The following is a 16,542-nucleotide window of genomic DNA, read 5'->3' on the forward strand; positions in this document are numbered from 1 at the left end:
ACCCCTCTAGCTGCTACTAACCCTAACCCTAACCCTAACCCTAACCCTAACCCTAACCCCTCTAGCTGCTGCTAACCCCTCTAGCTGCTGCTAACCCTAACCCCTCTAGCTGCTACTAACCCTAACCCCTCTAGCTGCTGCTAACCCTAACCCTAACCCCTCTAGCTGCTACTAGCCCTAACCCCTCTAGCTGCTACTAACCCTAACCCCTCTAGCTGCTACTAACCCTAACCCCTCTAGCTGCTGCTAACCCTAACCCCACTAGCTGCTGCTAACCCCTCTAGCTGCTGCTAACCCTAACCCCTCTAGCTGCTACTAACCCTAACCCCTCTAGCTGCTGCTAACCCTAACCCCACTAGCTGCTGCTAACCCCTCTAGCTGCTGCTAACCCTAACCCCTCTAGCTACAGCTAACCCTAACCCCTCTAGCTGCTGCTAACCCCTCTAGCTGCTGCTAACCCTAACCCCACTAGCTGCTAACCCTAACCCCTCTAGCTGCTACTAACCCTAACCCCTCTAGCTGCCAATAACCCTAACCCCTCTAGCTGCTGCTAACCCTAACCCCTCTAGCTGCTACTAACCCTAACCCCACAAGCTGCTACTAACCCTAACCCCTCTAGCTACTGATAACCCTAACCCCTCTAGCTGCTACTAACCCCTCTAGCTGCTACTAACCCTATCTAGCTGCTACTAACCCCTCTAGCTGCTGCTAACCCTAACCCCTCTAGCTACTGATAACCCTAACCCCTCTAGCTGCTACTAACCCCTCTAGCTGCTACTAACCCTATCTAGCTGCTACTAACCCCTCTAGCTGCTGCTAACCCTAACCCCACAAGCTGCTACTAACCCTAACCCCTCTAGCTACTGCTAACCCTAACCCCTCTAGCTGCTGCTAACCCTAACCCCTCTAGCTGCTGCTAACCCTAACCCTAACCCTAACCCTAACCCTAACCCTAACCCTAACCCCTCTAGCTGCTACTAACCCTAACCCCACAAGCTGCTACTAACCCTAACCCCTCTAGCTGCTGCTAACCCTAACCCCTCTAGCTGCAGCTAACCCTAACCCCTCTAGCTGCTGCTAACCCTAACCCCTCTAGCTGCTGCTAACCCTAACCCCTCTAGCTGCTACTAGCCCTGACCCCTCTAGCTGCTACTAACCCTAACCCCTCTAGCTGCTACTAACCCTAACCCCTCTAGCTGCTACTAACCCTAACCCCTCTAGCTGCTGCTAACCCTAACCCCTCTAGCTGCTGCTAACCCTAACCCCTCTAGCTGCTACTAACCCTAACCCCTCTAGCTGCTACTAACCCTAACCCCTCTAGCTGCTGCTAACCCTAACCCCTCTAGCTGCTACTAACCCTAACCCCTCTAGCTGCTGCTAACCCTAACCCCTCTAGCTGCTACTAACCCTAACCCCTCTAGCTGCTACTAACCCTAACCCCTCTAGCTGCTGCTAACCCTAACCCCTCTAGCTGCTACTAGCCCTAACCCCTCTAGCTGCTACTAACCCTAACCCCTCTAGCTGCTGCTAACCCTAACCCCACTAGCTGCTGCTAACCCCTCTAGCTGCTGCTAACCCTAACCCCTCTAGCTACAGCTAACCCTAACCCCTCTAGCTACAGCTAACCCTAACCCCTCTAGCTGCTGCTAACCCTAACCCCTCTAGCTGCTGCTAACCCTAACCCCTCTAGCTGCTACTAACCCTAACCCCTCTAGCTGCTACTAACCCCTCTAGCTGCTGCTAACCCTAACCCCTCTAGCTGCTACTAACCCCTCTAGCTGCTACTAACCCTAACCCCTCTAGCTGCTACTAACCCCTCTAGCTGCTGCTAACCCTAACCCCTCTAGCTGCTACTAACCCTAACCCCTCTAGCTGCTGCTAACCCTAACCCCTCTAGCTGCTACTAACCCTAACCCCTCTAGCTGCTACTAACCCTAACCCCTCTAGCTGCTGCTAACCCTAACCCCTCTAGCTGCTACTAACCCTAACCCCTCTAGCTGCTACTAACCCTAACCCCTCTAGCTGCTACTAACCCTAACCCCTCTAGCTGCTACTAACCCCTCTAGCTGCTGCTAACCCTAACCCCTCTAGCTGCTACTAACCCTAACCCCTCTAGCTACAGCTAACCCTAACCCCTCTAGCTGCTACTAACCCTAACCCCACTAGCTGCTACTAACCCTAACCCCACTAGCTGCTACTAACCCTAACCCCACTAGCTGCTACTAACCCTAACCCCTCTAGCTGCTGCTAACCCCTCTAGCTGCTACTAACCCTAACCCCTCTAGCTGCTACTAACCCTAACCCCTCTAGCTGCTACTAACCCTAACCCCTCTAGCTGCTGCTAACCCTAACCCCTCTAGCTGCTACTAACCCTAACCCCTCTAGCTGCTGCTAACCCTAACCCCTCTAGCTACAGCTAACCCTAACCCCTCTAGCTGCTACTAACCCTAACCCCTCTAGCTACAGCTAACCCTAACCCCTCTAGCTACTGCTAACCCTAACCCCTCTAGCTGCTACTAACCCTAACCCCTCTAGCTGCTACTAACCCTAACCCCTCTAGCTGCTGCTAACCCTAACCCCTCTAGCTGCTACTAACCCTAACCCCTCTAGCTGCTGCTAACCCTAACCCCTCTAGCTGCTACTAACCCTAACCCCTCTAGCTGCTGCTAACCCTAACCCCTCTAGCTGCTACTAACCCTAACCCCTCTAGCTGCTGCTAACCCTAACCCCTCTAGCTGCTACTAACCCTAACCCCTCTAGCTGCTGCTAACCCTAACCCCACTAGCTGCTGCTAACCCCTCTAGCTGCTGCTAACCCTAACCCCTCTAGCTGCTGCTAACCCTAACCCTAACCCCTCTAGCTGCTACTAACCCTAACCCCTCTAGCTGCTACTAACCCTAACCCCTCTAGCTGCTACTAACCCTAACCCCTCTAGCTGCTACTAACCCTAACCCCTCTAGCTGCTGCTAACCCTAACCCCTCTAGCTGCTGCTAACCCTAACCCCTCTAGCTGCTGCTAACCCTAACCCCTCTAGCTGCTACTAACCCTAACCCCTCTAGCTACAGCTAACCCTAACCCCTCTAGCTGCTACTAACCCTAACCCCTCTAGCTGCTACTAACCCTAACCCCTCTAGCTACAGCTAACCCTAACCCCTCTAGCTGCTACTAACCCTAACCCCTCTAGCTGCTACTAACCCTAACCCCACAAGCTGCTACTAACCCTAACCCCTCTAGCTGCTGCTAACCCTAACCCCTCTAGCTACAGCTAACCCTAACCCCTCTAGCTGCTACTAACCCTAACCCCTCTAGCTGCTACTAACCCTAACCCCTCTAGCTGCTGCTAACCCTAACCCCGCTAGCTGCTGCTAACCCCTCTAGCTGCTGCTAACCCTAACCCCTCTAGCTGCTGCTAACCCTAACCCTAACCCTAACCCTAACCCTAACCCCTCTAGCTGCTACTAACCCTAACCCCTCTAGCTGCTACTAACCCTAACCCCTCTAGCTGCTACTAACCCTAACCCCTCTAGCTGCTACTAACCCTAACCCCTCTAGCTGCTACTAACCCTAACCCCTCTAGCTACAGCTAACCCTAACCCCTCTAGCTGCTACTAACCCTAACCCCACAAGCTGCTACTAACCCTAACCCCTCTAGCTGCTGCTAACCCTAACCCCTCTAGCTACAGCTAACCCTAACCCCTCTAGCTACTACTAACCCTAACCCCTCTAGCTGCTACTAGCCCTAACCCCTCTAGCTGCTACTAACCCTAACCCCTCTAGCTGCTACTAACCCTAACCCCACTAGCTGCTGCTAACCCCTCTAGCTGCTGCTAACCCTAACCCTAACCCTAACCCTAACCCCTCTAGCTGCTACTAACCCTAACCCCTCTAGCTGCTACTAACCCTAACCCCTCTAGCTGCTACTAACCCTAACCCCTCTAGCTGCTACTAACCCTAACCCCTCTAGCTACAGCTAACCCTAACCCCTCTAGCTGCTACTAACCCTAACCCCTCTAGCTGCTACTAACCCTAACCCCTCTAGCTGCTACTAACCCTAACCCCACAAGCTGCTACTAACCCTAACCCCTCTAGCTGCTGCTAACCCTAACCCCTCTAGCTACAGCTAACCCTAACCCCTCTAGCTGCTACTAACCCTAACCCCTCTAGCTACTGATAACCCTAACCCCTCTAGCTGCTACTAACCCCTCTAGCTACTGATAACCATAACCCCTCTAGCTGCTGCTAACCCTAACCCCTCTAGCTGCTACTAACCCTAACCCCTCTAGCTGCTACTAACCCTAACCCCACTAGCTGCTGCTAACTCTAATAATGGTCTTAATAATATGACCACCCTACCTTACAGTATTGGTCTTAATAATATGACCACCCTACCTTACAGTATTGGTCTTAATAATATGACCACCCTACCTTACAGTATTGGTCTTAAGTTACTGGAATGATGTTTTCCGTACTGTATCATTTGCATATTAAGTACCACATTTGTATAATAGCGCAATTTAATTTCATTAATTACATTTTATTGTAATCATCTCTGTGTTCTACATCAACCCTGAAAATGTCATAACAATATGACCACCCTTCCTTTATTGGACAAAACTTTATAACTCCTTTATAACCCTAACCCTAACCCTAACCCTAACCCAGACAGGTGATTTGGTGCAATTGACTAGGAATTAACATTGACCAGTCCACGACCTTTTCCGACCACTTGAAAATAAGATCTCAACAATGGTAAGTCCTATCCTCATGAAATAAAGTGTTCTGTGTTAATGAGAAGCTTCTCTATAACATGGAATTATAACAAAGTATAACACCAGAACAAAAGTGTAATTCTGTCCTAGTTATAGAGACAGAGGGGAGGTACTGCTGTTGCAATAAAACAGGACTGTCTTTTTATTGAGGCTGAATCCTATTATTTTCCTTTCAGCTGGTTAAGGTAACAATATGTTAGGAATCTTCTTGTTTATTCACTACCAATGAGTTCTGCTCTAACGCATTGGAAATCAGAATAGCACTGAAAAAACACTAGAAATCACTGGAAAAGCACTACGAAATCACTGGAAAAACACTAGAAATCACTGGAAATCAATACAAAAAAGAATAAAGCATCACTGGACAACAGTGGAAATCAATGGAAATGACCGGAACATCCCTGTGTTGGTCAGTCTGACCAGAGCATTAGAAACACTCTCTCAGTGTGGGGAATGAGTTCATGTAATCTCTCAGTGTGGGGAATGAGTTCATGTAATCTCTCAGTGTGGGGAATGAGTTCATGTAATCTCTCAGTGTGGGGAATGAGTTCATGTAATCTCTCAGTGTGGGGAATGAGTTCATGTAATCTCTCAGTGTGGGGAATGAGTTCATGTAATCTCTCAGTGTGGGGAATGAGTTCATGTAATCTCTCAGTGTGGGGAATGAGTTCATGTAATCTCTCAGTGTGGGGAATGAGTTCATGTAATCTCTCAGTGTGGGGAATGAGTTCATGTAATCTCTCAGTGTGGGGAATGAGTTCATGTAATCTCTCAGTGTGGGGAATGAGTTCATGTAATCTCTCAGTGTGGGGAATGAGTTCATGTAATCTCTCAGTGTGGGGAATGAGTTCATGTAATCTCTCAGTGTGGGGAATGAGTTCATGTAATCTCTCAGTGTGGGGAATGAGTTCATGTAATCTCTCAGTGTGGGGAATGAGTTCATGTAATCTCTCAGTGTGGGGAATGAGTTCATGTAATCTCTCAGTGTGGGGAATGAGTTCATGTAATCTCTCAGTGTGGGGAATGAGTTCATGTAATCTCTCAGTGTGGGGAATGAGTTCATGTACGAAACCCCTACCTGTCCCATCTTGGCATGGTTCTGTTATAATCTCCACCCGGCACACCCAGAAGAGGACTGGCCACCCCTCATAGCCTCTCTCAGTGTGGGGAATGAGTTCATGTAATCTCTCAGTGTGGGGAATGAGTTCATGTAATCTCTCAGTGTGGGGAATGAGTTCATGTAATCTCTCAGTGTGGGGAATGAGTTCATGTAATCTCTCAGTGTGGGGAATGAGTTCATGTAATCTCTCAGTGTGGGGAATGAGTTCATGTAATCTCTCAGTGTGGGGAATGAGTTCATGTAATCTCTCAGTGTGGGGAATGAGTTCATGTAATCTCTCAGTGTGGGGAATGAGTTCATGTAATCTCTCAGTGTGGGGAATGAGTTCATGTAATCTCTCAGTGTGGGGAATGAGTTCATGTAATCTCTCAGTGTGGGGAATGAGTTCATGTAATCTCTCAGTGTGGGGAATGAGTTCATGTAATCTCTCAGTGTGGGGAATGAGTTCATGTAATCTCTCAGTGTGGGGAATGAGTTCATGTAATCTCTCAGTGTGGGGAATGAGTTCATGTAATCTCTCAGTGTGGGGAATGAGTTCATGTAATCTCTCAGTGTGGGGAATGAGTTCATGTAATCTCTCAGTGTGGGGAATGAGTTCATGTAAATCACAATCAGAACACAGCAGTCTCTGATAAAGAATATGCTTTATTGCTATGCGGAGGTAGTACTCTGTAGATGGGTTAGGGTTAGGGTTAGGGGTTATGCGGAGGTAGTACTCTGTAGATGTATTTGATGTATTTTCTAGGTAGTACTATGTAGGTGTATTTGATGTATTGTATAGATAGTACTACAGTGCATTCTGAAAGTTTTCAGACCCCTTTACTTTTTCCACATTTTGTTACGTTACAGCCTTATTCTAAAATTGATTAAATAGTTGTTTTCCCCCTCATCAATCTACACACAATACCCCATAATGACAAAGTGAAAACAGTTGATTAGAAATGTTTGCAAATATATTAAAATCCATCCCTACGGTGAAGCATGGTGGTGGCAGCATCAGGCTGTGGGGATGTTTTTCAGCGGCAGGGACTGGGAGACTAGTCTGGATCGAGGGAAAGATGAACGGAGCAAAGTACAGAGAGATCTTTGATGAAAACCTGCTCCAGAGTGCTCAGGACCTCACTGGGGCGAAGGTTCACCTTCCAACAGGACAACGACCCTAAGCACACAGCCAAGACAACTCAGGAGTGGCTTCAGGACAAGTCTCTGAATATCCTTGAGTGGCCCAGCCAGAGCCCGGACTTGAACCCGATCAAACATCTCTGGAGAGACCTGAAAATAGCTGTGCAGCAACGCTCCCCATCCAACCTGACAGAGCTTGAGAGGATCTGCAGAGAAGAATGGGAGAAACTCCCCAAATACAGGTGTGCCAAGCTTGTAGCGTCATACCCAAGAAGACTTGAGGCTGTAATCGCTGACAAAGGGTCTGAATACTTATGTAAATTTAATATTTCGTTGTTTTTTTCAATATAAATTAGAAAAAATGTCTAAAACATTTGCTTAATCATTATGGAGTATTGTGTGTAGATTGATGAGGGGAAAAAATAATTTCATCAATTTTAGAATATGGCTGTAGCGTAACAAAATGTGGAAAAAGTCAAGGGGTCTGAATACTTTCTGAATGCACTGTATGTAGATGTATTTGCTGTATTGTATAGGTAGTACTATGTAGATGTATTTGCTGTATTGTATAGGTAGTACTATGTAGATGTATTTGCTGTATTGTATAGGTAGTACTATGTAGATGTATTTGAGGTATTGTATAGGTAGTACTATGTAGATGTATTTGAGGCCAGGTTAGGCCCAATATAAAGGCCCAATGTAAACTCAGCTTTGTCTCTGTAGACACTCCTTCCATTTATGACAACAGAGCAAAGTCCAACATACACACACACACACAGCTCTTTAGGAATTATATAACCCAATATGAAACTCTGAAGTAAAGTCTCCCTCTTTTTAATTCAGTCCTTTTGCTCTAATATCCACCCATTACATCACTGTTATATCAGGTTATAAAGAGTCCTACTGTAGATACAGCCTTGATAGTTCCTGCTAGATTGACCTTATAGAAGGTTCTAATGTAGCCCATGGAGGGAGAAATGCTAAACATGAGACTATAATGAGGAATAAACGGTGTAGGCCCACTACCCTCTCCTTATACTGTAGTCTAGTGAAAACCAGTGGTGCAAAAAGTACTAAATTGTCATACTTGAGTAAAAGTAACGATACCTTAATAGAAAATGACTCAAGTAAAAGTGAAAGTCATCCAGTAAAATACTACTTGATTAAAAGTATTTGGTTTTAAATATACTCAAGTATGTGAGTTGGACCATTTTCCTGTCTTGTTAAGCATTCAAAATGTAACGAGTACTTTTGGGTGTCAGGGAAGATGTATGTAGTAAAAAGTAAATTATTTTCTTCAGTAATGTAGTGGAGTAGAAGTTGTCAAAAAGAGAAATAGTAAAGTAAAGTACAGATAACCTAAGAAACTACTTAAGTAGTACTTTAAAGTATTTTTTCTAAAATACTTTACACCACTGGTGAAAACTGTGTTCTCTGTCTTTGTGAGGGAAATGTTGTGAAACTGAACCTGAAGTATCACTTTCAGTAAACACAGACTAGTTCTCGCTTCTTCAAAATACTGTTCATGTCACAACCATTTTCCAAAAATAGCTTTACAAATGTTTTATCATAAGTTATTCAGTCATGTCCTTAAATAAGTGGTTTATTTTAAGTCATTACATGAGGACATATCATGCTGACCTGTCATGACTACCACTGTAGGCCTCAGATGATGCTATGACCTTATACACCCTATTTCGATCAAGAATACACATTTCAGATTTAGGGTCATTAAATATTGTGTGGATATCGGGCGGGTGTGTGGCGGACGGGTTGAACAAAGATAAAACCAATAGGCTTACCTTTAAAAAATCCATAAATGCATCATTATTGTGCAATTTATATCTATGGGCTACATTGAGGTTTTTCTTTTATTATTTTAGGCTGTTTCATTAGTGCTTAAGCCTAAACGTTAGGGCCTAACTGTATACGCACACCAAATAGCCAAATGCTCAATGGAAGGGGCAGAAAAAGTTCAAGTTGATCCACAGAGGCAAAAAGGACAATATCAGAGATGAATTCATTTGAAGGCAAAAAGGACAATGTTGGAGTTGAATTCATTAAGAGAAAAGTTGTGTGATGGATAGTTGAAAATAAAGAGAAGGGAGGGACAGAAAAGTTATGTTTGGAAAGATTTTATGGTAAAAGAGGATGATAGCAGTGCTGCTATGTTATGTGTGATGATGTGAGGCGCTATACAAATTAGACTGTCACAAGACGGGACTTCAAATAAGCCGATGGCACATCAAGGGAACTGTTCAGATGGTTAAATGGAAACTGAAATCTGGACACTGACTGTAGGTCTATAACCTCTCACGTAGCCTTAATAATAACTCCTGCAGAATTAAGCACTTCTTCCAGTAAAATGATACACCAAATGTAGGCTAAATGTTGACCCGGGAACATGAGGGGAGAAATATGATTGATTTCTTTCAGCATCTTGAGATAATGCGAATGCACCTCTACAGATACCTTCTGTAAAGGTGCTTCTCTATCAGCATCATACAAGCTGATAGTATGTAAACCACATAAAATATGCAAGACTGAAATCTTATCAGAAACATGTTGGGTCATTTTCACAGCATTCCTTTACTTACAACTGGTCAAACTGATGTAATTTGGAAATGTTGCACATCACTTTTTTTTGTCAGTTATTGCATTTTCTCTCAGGTCTCTAAACGGATTTGCTCCCTGAAAGAAGCAAAGATGAGAGAGCTTTACTGACCTCAACTATATTAAAACATTCATTCTATCGATTTATGACATTATTCTGGTGAGCAAGGGTTTATTTAGTCTACTAGGGCAACATATAATGACAGAAGAGAAGCTGCATATATCTAATTATAGACAAGTTGACTAACAAATAGCCTACCAAAACGTCGGAGATTATAAACAGAAACATATGCAAATCGGGCAACAAAAAAAATCCTGCGCCCCATGTAGCCTAGATGCATGTTCTATATAAGCGGGTTAGGGTTAGGGTCGGGTGTTGGCCTGGGATTGTCACTTTATCACATGTAGTTGGGTAATTGCTGATGGGTTATTAGCAATTGCGGGCGGGTGTAGGTGAAGAACAGCTAACCAGCGCACCACTAGTTCCTACCCAGCGCTGCTGCCGCGCAGGACTGAGATTTACCCGCTAATTCAGTGCAATACTACCAGTCTATAATTTAAACTCAAATGTAACAAGTTTCATAGCTATTCCTGATGATGAAGGGTTATTATGATAAATTATTACAATGTCAAAACATTTTTTATAATTGCAAATCTGCCAATGTGTGAGCCCCTGAAATTATCCGCACATGCTGCAAATTTGGAAAACGTTTTTCAGAATTAATTTGGTGAATTGAATAAAAACTGACCTGTACCCCAGCGGGTAGGTTCATCATGTGCATGTCCTATACACTTTTAAAAACTGACCTGTACCCCAGCGGGTAGGTTCATCATGTGCATGTCCTATACACTTTTATTCATTTCCCCACCAATAGGCATCCACTGTAATGTTTTAAATGAAAGTAGGCCTACCCTTGCCAATGTGTTGACAGGCAGCGTAATTGATCCCCCTCCTCTCCGTAGGTTAAGAAATTTAAAAACGACTGACCTGAATAAGAGATCAAATAAGGTGCGATGCCGTTTCCTTCTTTAGTCGCTGCTACCTGTTCGTCTCTTCTTTGTTCACTCTCCGCGCAGCGGGTCCCGCTCTGGAGCCTCTCGTTGTCTTTATTTGTCTCAGCAGGCAGTCAATCAGCAACGACAGGACCGGGCTACACTGCTTGGTATGCAGGATGATAACATGTAGTATTGCCGGAGGAACAGGGATAATGACAGTAGTCATGCCCTACCAACTCGTGTTGTAGATAAATCGCGATTAGTTTCCCCTCCCTCTCTGGAACACCTACTGGGATCACATGGAACAACGCGGAAGGAAGAGTCAATCTGCCTTCAGACCTGTTGATAGTAATTACTGAACAATTATCCTATAGTTTCTAACATGCGCTTGTGAGTGCAGAAAATGACTTGATTGCACATCATGATTAGAGTGACATTATCATGAGGTGATCACTGATGACTTTGTGATAAATTGATTAAAAGTGAGAATTAAAGTCAAAATAATTACATTATTTGGGGAACATGCACAAGCTGTTATGGCTATGCTATTAGTCTATACTTTGTAGCTGTTGCATCTTCCACAATAAATCAGTTAGAGAAATCTAGCACAATAAATCAGTTAGAGAAATCTAGCACAATAAATCAGTTAGAGAAATCAACCACAAATCAGTTAGAGAAATCTAGCACAATAAATCAGTTAGAGAGAAATCTAGCACAATAAATCAGTTAGAGAAATCTAGCACAATAAATCAGTTAGAGAAATCTAGCACAATAAATCAGATAAATCTACCACAATAAATAACAGCGAAATCTACCACAAATTCAAATACACACGACTAGGCAAAGGTCTTATTTCCATAGCTCTGGACCCAGTCACCTGCTAGCAATGACACACAGATTAAATTAGCAGTTTGCTGATATATACACCATTACATCTAAAGCAGGTGTTGTTTTATCTGATCCCACTCAAATTAATTAAGTATTTCGTACCTTTTATATTGAACTTTATAGTTCAGAATTAGAACATGACAAAAAAAGTGTGAAGAATTTCTTAATAAAGTGTCAGGGCGATGTGTATGCTGTGAGCGAAGTCAAGCGCAGGACACAGAGCTACTGGCAGACAAACTTTACTTGCACAGTAATCAAAAATACAAACAAAACCTCCAAACAGGAAGGAACAAAATACGCATACACCCGAACACTGCCGATCTCACGGAAAACAATCACACACAATAACCAATGAGAGACAGGGGGTTATAAAGGGAATACAATGTAACATAATGGGAAACAGGTGAAAACAATCAAGACAAACACCGAAACATAGATCGGTGGCAGCTAGTACTCCGGGGACGACGAACGCCGAAGCCTGCCCGAGCAAGGAGGAGGAGCAGCCTCGGCTGATTCCGTGACAGTAACCCCCCTTGACGCGCGGCTCCAGCCGTGCGCCGACCCTGGCCTCTGGGACGGCCAGGAGGATGCGGAGCAGGGCGAGTCGGATGACTCCGGTGGAACTCCGTCAAGAGGGAGGGATCTAGGATGTCCCTCCTAGGGACCCAGCACCGCTCCTCCGGACCGTACCCCTCCCACTCCACGAGATACTGCAGGCCCCCCATCCGACGCCTCGAAGCCAAGATGGAACGGACTGAGTACGCCGGTGCCCCCTCGATGTCCAATGGGAGCGGAGGAGCCTCTCATACCTCATTCTCCTGGAGTGGACCAGCCACCACCGGCCTGAGGAGAGACACATGGAACAAATCAAATCAAATCAAATCAAATCCAATTTTATTGGTCACATGCGCCGAATACAACAGGTGCAGACATTACAGTGAAATGCTTACTTACAGCCCTTAACCAACAGTGCATTTATTTTAAACAAAAAAGTAAGAATAAAGCAACAACAAAAAAAGTGTTGAGAAAAAAAAGAGCAGAAGTAAAATAAAGTGACAGTAGGGAGGCTATATATACAGGGGGGTACCGTTGCAGAGTCAATGTGCGGGGGCACCGGCTAGTTGAGGTAGTTGAGGTAATATGTACATGTGGGTAGAGTTAAAGTGACTATGCATAAATATTTAACAGAGTAGCAGCAGCGTAAAAAGGATGGGGTGGGGGGGCAGTGCAAATAGTCTGGGTAGCCATGATTAGCTGTTCAGGAGTCTTATGGCTTGGGGGTAGAAGCTGTTGAGAAGTCTTTTGGACCTAGACTTGGCACTCCGGTACCGCTTGCCGTGCGGTAGCAGAGAGAACAGTCTATGACTAGGGTGGCTGGAGTCTTTGACAATTTTGAGGGCCTTCCTCTGACACCGCCTGGTATAGAGGTCCTGGATGGCAGGAAGCTTTGCCCCAGTGATGTACTGGGCCGTACGCATTACCCTCTGTAGTGCCTTGCGGTCAGAGGCCAAGCAGTTGCCATACCAGGCGGTGATGCAACCAGTCAGGATGCTCTCGATGGTGCAGCTGTAGAATTTTTTGAGGATCTGAGGACCCATGCCAAATCTTTTTAGTCTCCTGAGGGGGAATAGGCTTTGTCGTGCCCTCTTCACGACTGTCTTGGTGTGTTTGGACCATGATAGTTCGTTGGTGATGTGGACACCAAGGAACTTGAAGCTCTCAACCTGTTCCACTACAGCCCCGTCGATGAGAATGGGGGCGTGCTCAGTCCTCTTTTTTTTCCTGTAGTCCACAATCATCTCCTTTGTCTTGGTCACGTTGAGGGAGAGGTTGTTGTCCTGGCACCACACGGCCAGATCTCTGACCTCCTCCCTATAGGCTGTCTCATCGTTGTCGGTGATCAGGCCTACCACTGTTGTGTCGTCGGCAAACTTAATGATGGTGTTGGAGTCGTGCCTGGCCATGCAGTCATGGGTGAACAGAGAGTACAGGAGGGGACTGAGCACGCACCCCTGAGGGGCCCCCGTGTTGAGGGTCAGTGTGGCAGATGTGTTGTTACCTACCCTTACCACCTGGGGGCGGCCCGTCAGGAAGTCCAGGATCCAGTTGCAGAGGGAGGTGTTTAGTCCCAGGATCCTTAGCTTAGTGATGAGCTTAGAGGGCACTATGGTGTTGAATGCTGAGCTGTAGTCAATGAATAGCATTCTCACGTAGGTGTTCCTCTTGTCCAGGTGGGAAAGGGCAGTGTGGAGTGCGATAGAGATTGCATCATCTGTGGATCTGTTGGGGCGGTATGCAAATTGGAGTGGGTCTAGGGTTTCTGGGATTATGCTGTTGATGTGAGCCATGACCAGTCTTTCAAAGCACTTCATGGCTACAGACGTCAGTGCTACGGGTCGGTAGTCATTTAGGCAGGTTATCTTAGAGTTCTTGGGCACAGGGACTATGGTGGTCTGCTTGAAACATGTTGGTATTACAGACTCAGTCAGGGACATGTTGAAAATGTCAGTGAAGACACTTGCCAGTTGGTCAGCACATGCTCGGAGTACACGTCCTGGTAGTCCGTCTGGCCCTGCGGCCTTGTGAATGTTGACCTGCTTAAAAGTCTTACTCACATCGGCTACGGAGAGCGTGATCACATAGTCATCCGGAACAGCTGGTGCTCTCATGCATGCTTCAGTGTTGCTTGCCTCGAAGCGAGCATAGAAGTGGTTTAGCTCGTCTGGTAGGCTTGTGTCACTGGGCAGCTCGCGGCTGTGCTTCCCTTTGTAGTCTGTAATAGTTTTCAAGCCCTGCCACATCCGACGAGCGTCAGAGCCAGTGTAGTATGATTCAATCTTAGACCTATATTGACTCTTTGCCTGTTTGATGGTTCGTCGGAGGTCATAGCGGGATTTCTTATAAGCGTCCGGGTTAGAGTCCCGTTCCTTGAAAGCGGCAGCTCTACCCTTTAGCTCAGTGCGGATGTTTCCTGTAATCCATGGCTTCTGGTTGGGGTATGTACGTACGGTCACTGTGGGGACGACATCATCGATGCACTTATTGATGAAGCCAGTGACTGATGTGGTGTACTCCTCAATGCTGTCTGAAGAATCCCGGAACATGTTCCAGTCTGTGCTAGCAAAACAGTCCTGTAGCTTAGCATCTGCGTCATCTGACCACTTTTTTATTAACCGAATCACTGGTGCTTCCTGCTTCAGTTTTTGCTTATAAGCAGGAATCAGGAGGATAGAGTTATGGTCAGATTTGCCAAATGGAGGGCGAGGGAGAGCTTTGTATGCGTCTCTGTGTGTGGAGTAAAGGTGGTCTAGAGTTTTTTTCCCTCTGGTTGCACATTTAACATGCTGGTAGAAATTAGGTAGAACGGATTTAAGTTTCCCTGCATTAAAGTCCCCGGCCACTAGGAGCGCTGCATCTGGATGAGCGTTTTCCTGTTGATTAATGGCCTTGTACAACTCATTCAGTGCAATCTTAATGCCAGCATTGGTTTGTGGTGGTAAATAGACAGCTATGAAAAATATAGATGAAAACTCTCTTGGTAAATAGTGTGGTCTACAGCTTATCATAAGATACTCTACCTCAGGCGAGCAAAACCTCGAGACTTCCTTAGTATTTGATTTTGTGCACCAGCTGTTGTTTACAAATATACACAGACCGCCACCCCTTGTCTTACCGGAGTCTGCCGTTCTGTCCTGTCGATGTAGCGTATAGCCTGCTAGCTGAATGTTATCATTGTTGTCGTTCAGCCACGACTCCGTGAAACATAAGATATTACAGTTTTTAATGTCTCGTTGGTAGGATAACCGTAATCTTAAATCGTCCATTTTATTCTCAAAAGCTTGAACGTTGGCTAATAGGATTGATGGGAGAGGCAGTTTACTCGCTCGCCGTCGGATCCTTACAAGGCACCCGGATCTGCGTCCGCGATATCTCCGTCTCTTCCTCACGCGAATGACGGGGATTTGGGCCTTGTCGGGTGTTTGTAGGATATCCTTCGCGGCCGCCTCGTTGAAGAAAAAATCTTCGTCCAATGCGAGGTGAGTAATCGCTGTCCTGATATCCAGAAGCTCTTTTTGGTTATAAGAGACGATGGCAGAAACATTATGTACAAAATAAATTACAAATAACGCAGAAAAACACACATAATAGTACAATTGGTTAGAGGGCTGTAAAACGGCAGCCATCTTCTCCGGCGCTGTTCTACGGAGATGAACAAGGGGTTAATGCGGTAATTAATGGGCAGTTGTAACCTATAACATACCTCGTTCAATATCCTCAGGACTTTAAATGGCCCCACAAACCGCCGACCCAGCTTCTGGCAGGGCAGGCGAAGGGGCAGGTTTCAGGTCGAGAGCCAGACCCGATCTCCCGGTGCATACACCGGAGCCTCACTGCGGTGGCGATCGGCGCTCGCCTTTTGCCGCCTGATAGCCCGCTGCAGATGGACATGCACAGCGTTCCAGGTTTCTTCCGAGCGCCGAAATCACTCGTCCACTGCAGGGGCTTCGATCTGGCTCTGATGCCAAGGTGCCAGGACCGGCTGATAACCTAGCACACACTGAAAAGGTGTAAGGTTAGTGGAGGAGTGACGGAGTGAGTTTTGGGCTATCTCTGCCCAGGGAATATACCCCGACCACTCCTCCTGCCGGTCCTGGCAATAGGACCTCAGAAACCTACCCACATCCTGGTTCAGTCTCTCCACCTGCCCATTACTCTCGGGGTGAAAACCTGAGGTAAGGCTAATCGAGACCCCCAGACGTTCCATAAACACCCTCCAGACTCTAGAGGTGAACTGGGGACCCCGATCAGACAATATATCCTCAGGCACACCGTAGTGCCGGAAGACATGTGTGAATAGGGCGTCAGCAGTTTGTAGGGCAGTAGAGAGACCTGGCATAGGAATGAGACGGCAGGCCTTCGAAAACCGATCCACAACGACCAAGATCGTCGTGTTCCCCTGGGAGGGGGAAAGGTCCGTGACAAAATCCACCGATAGGTGAGACCACGGCCGTTGTGGAACGGGTAGGGGTTGT

The 16,542-nt window shown here is 46.1% G+C and overlaps 1 protein-coding gene across 1 annotated transcript in view; it reads right to left on the reverse strand.

Moving 5' to 3' along the window:
- pparg (peroxisome proliferator-activated receptor gamma) overlaps window positions 1-10,937 on the reverse strand; it is a 227,358-nt gene extending 216,421 nt beyond the window's left edge. The window contains exon 1 of the mRNA XM_084167902.1: window positions 10,614-10,937. The gene's annotated coding sequence lies outside the window, so the exon portion shown is untranslated. The remainder of the gene's footprint in view (window positions 1-10,613) is intronic.
- Window positions 10,938-16,542: the final 5,605 nt, after the last annotated feature.

The sequence above is a fragment of the Coregonus lavaretus genome (assembly GCF_964263955.1).
Source record: "Coregonus lavaretus genome assembly, chromosome: 8".
In the NCBI taxonomy this organism is placed as follows: domain Eukaryota; kingdom Metazoa; phylum Chordata; class Actinopteri; order Salmoniformes; family Salmonidae; genus Coregonus; species Coregonus lavaretus.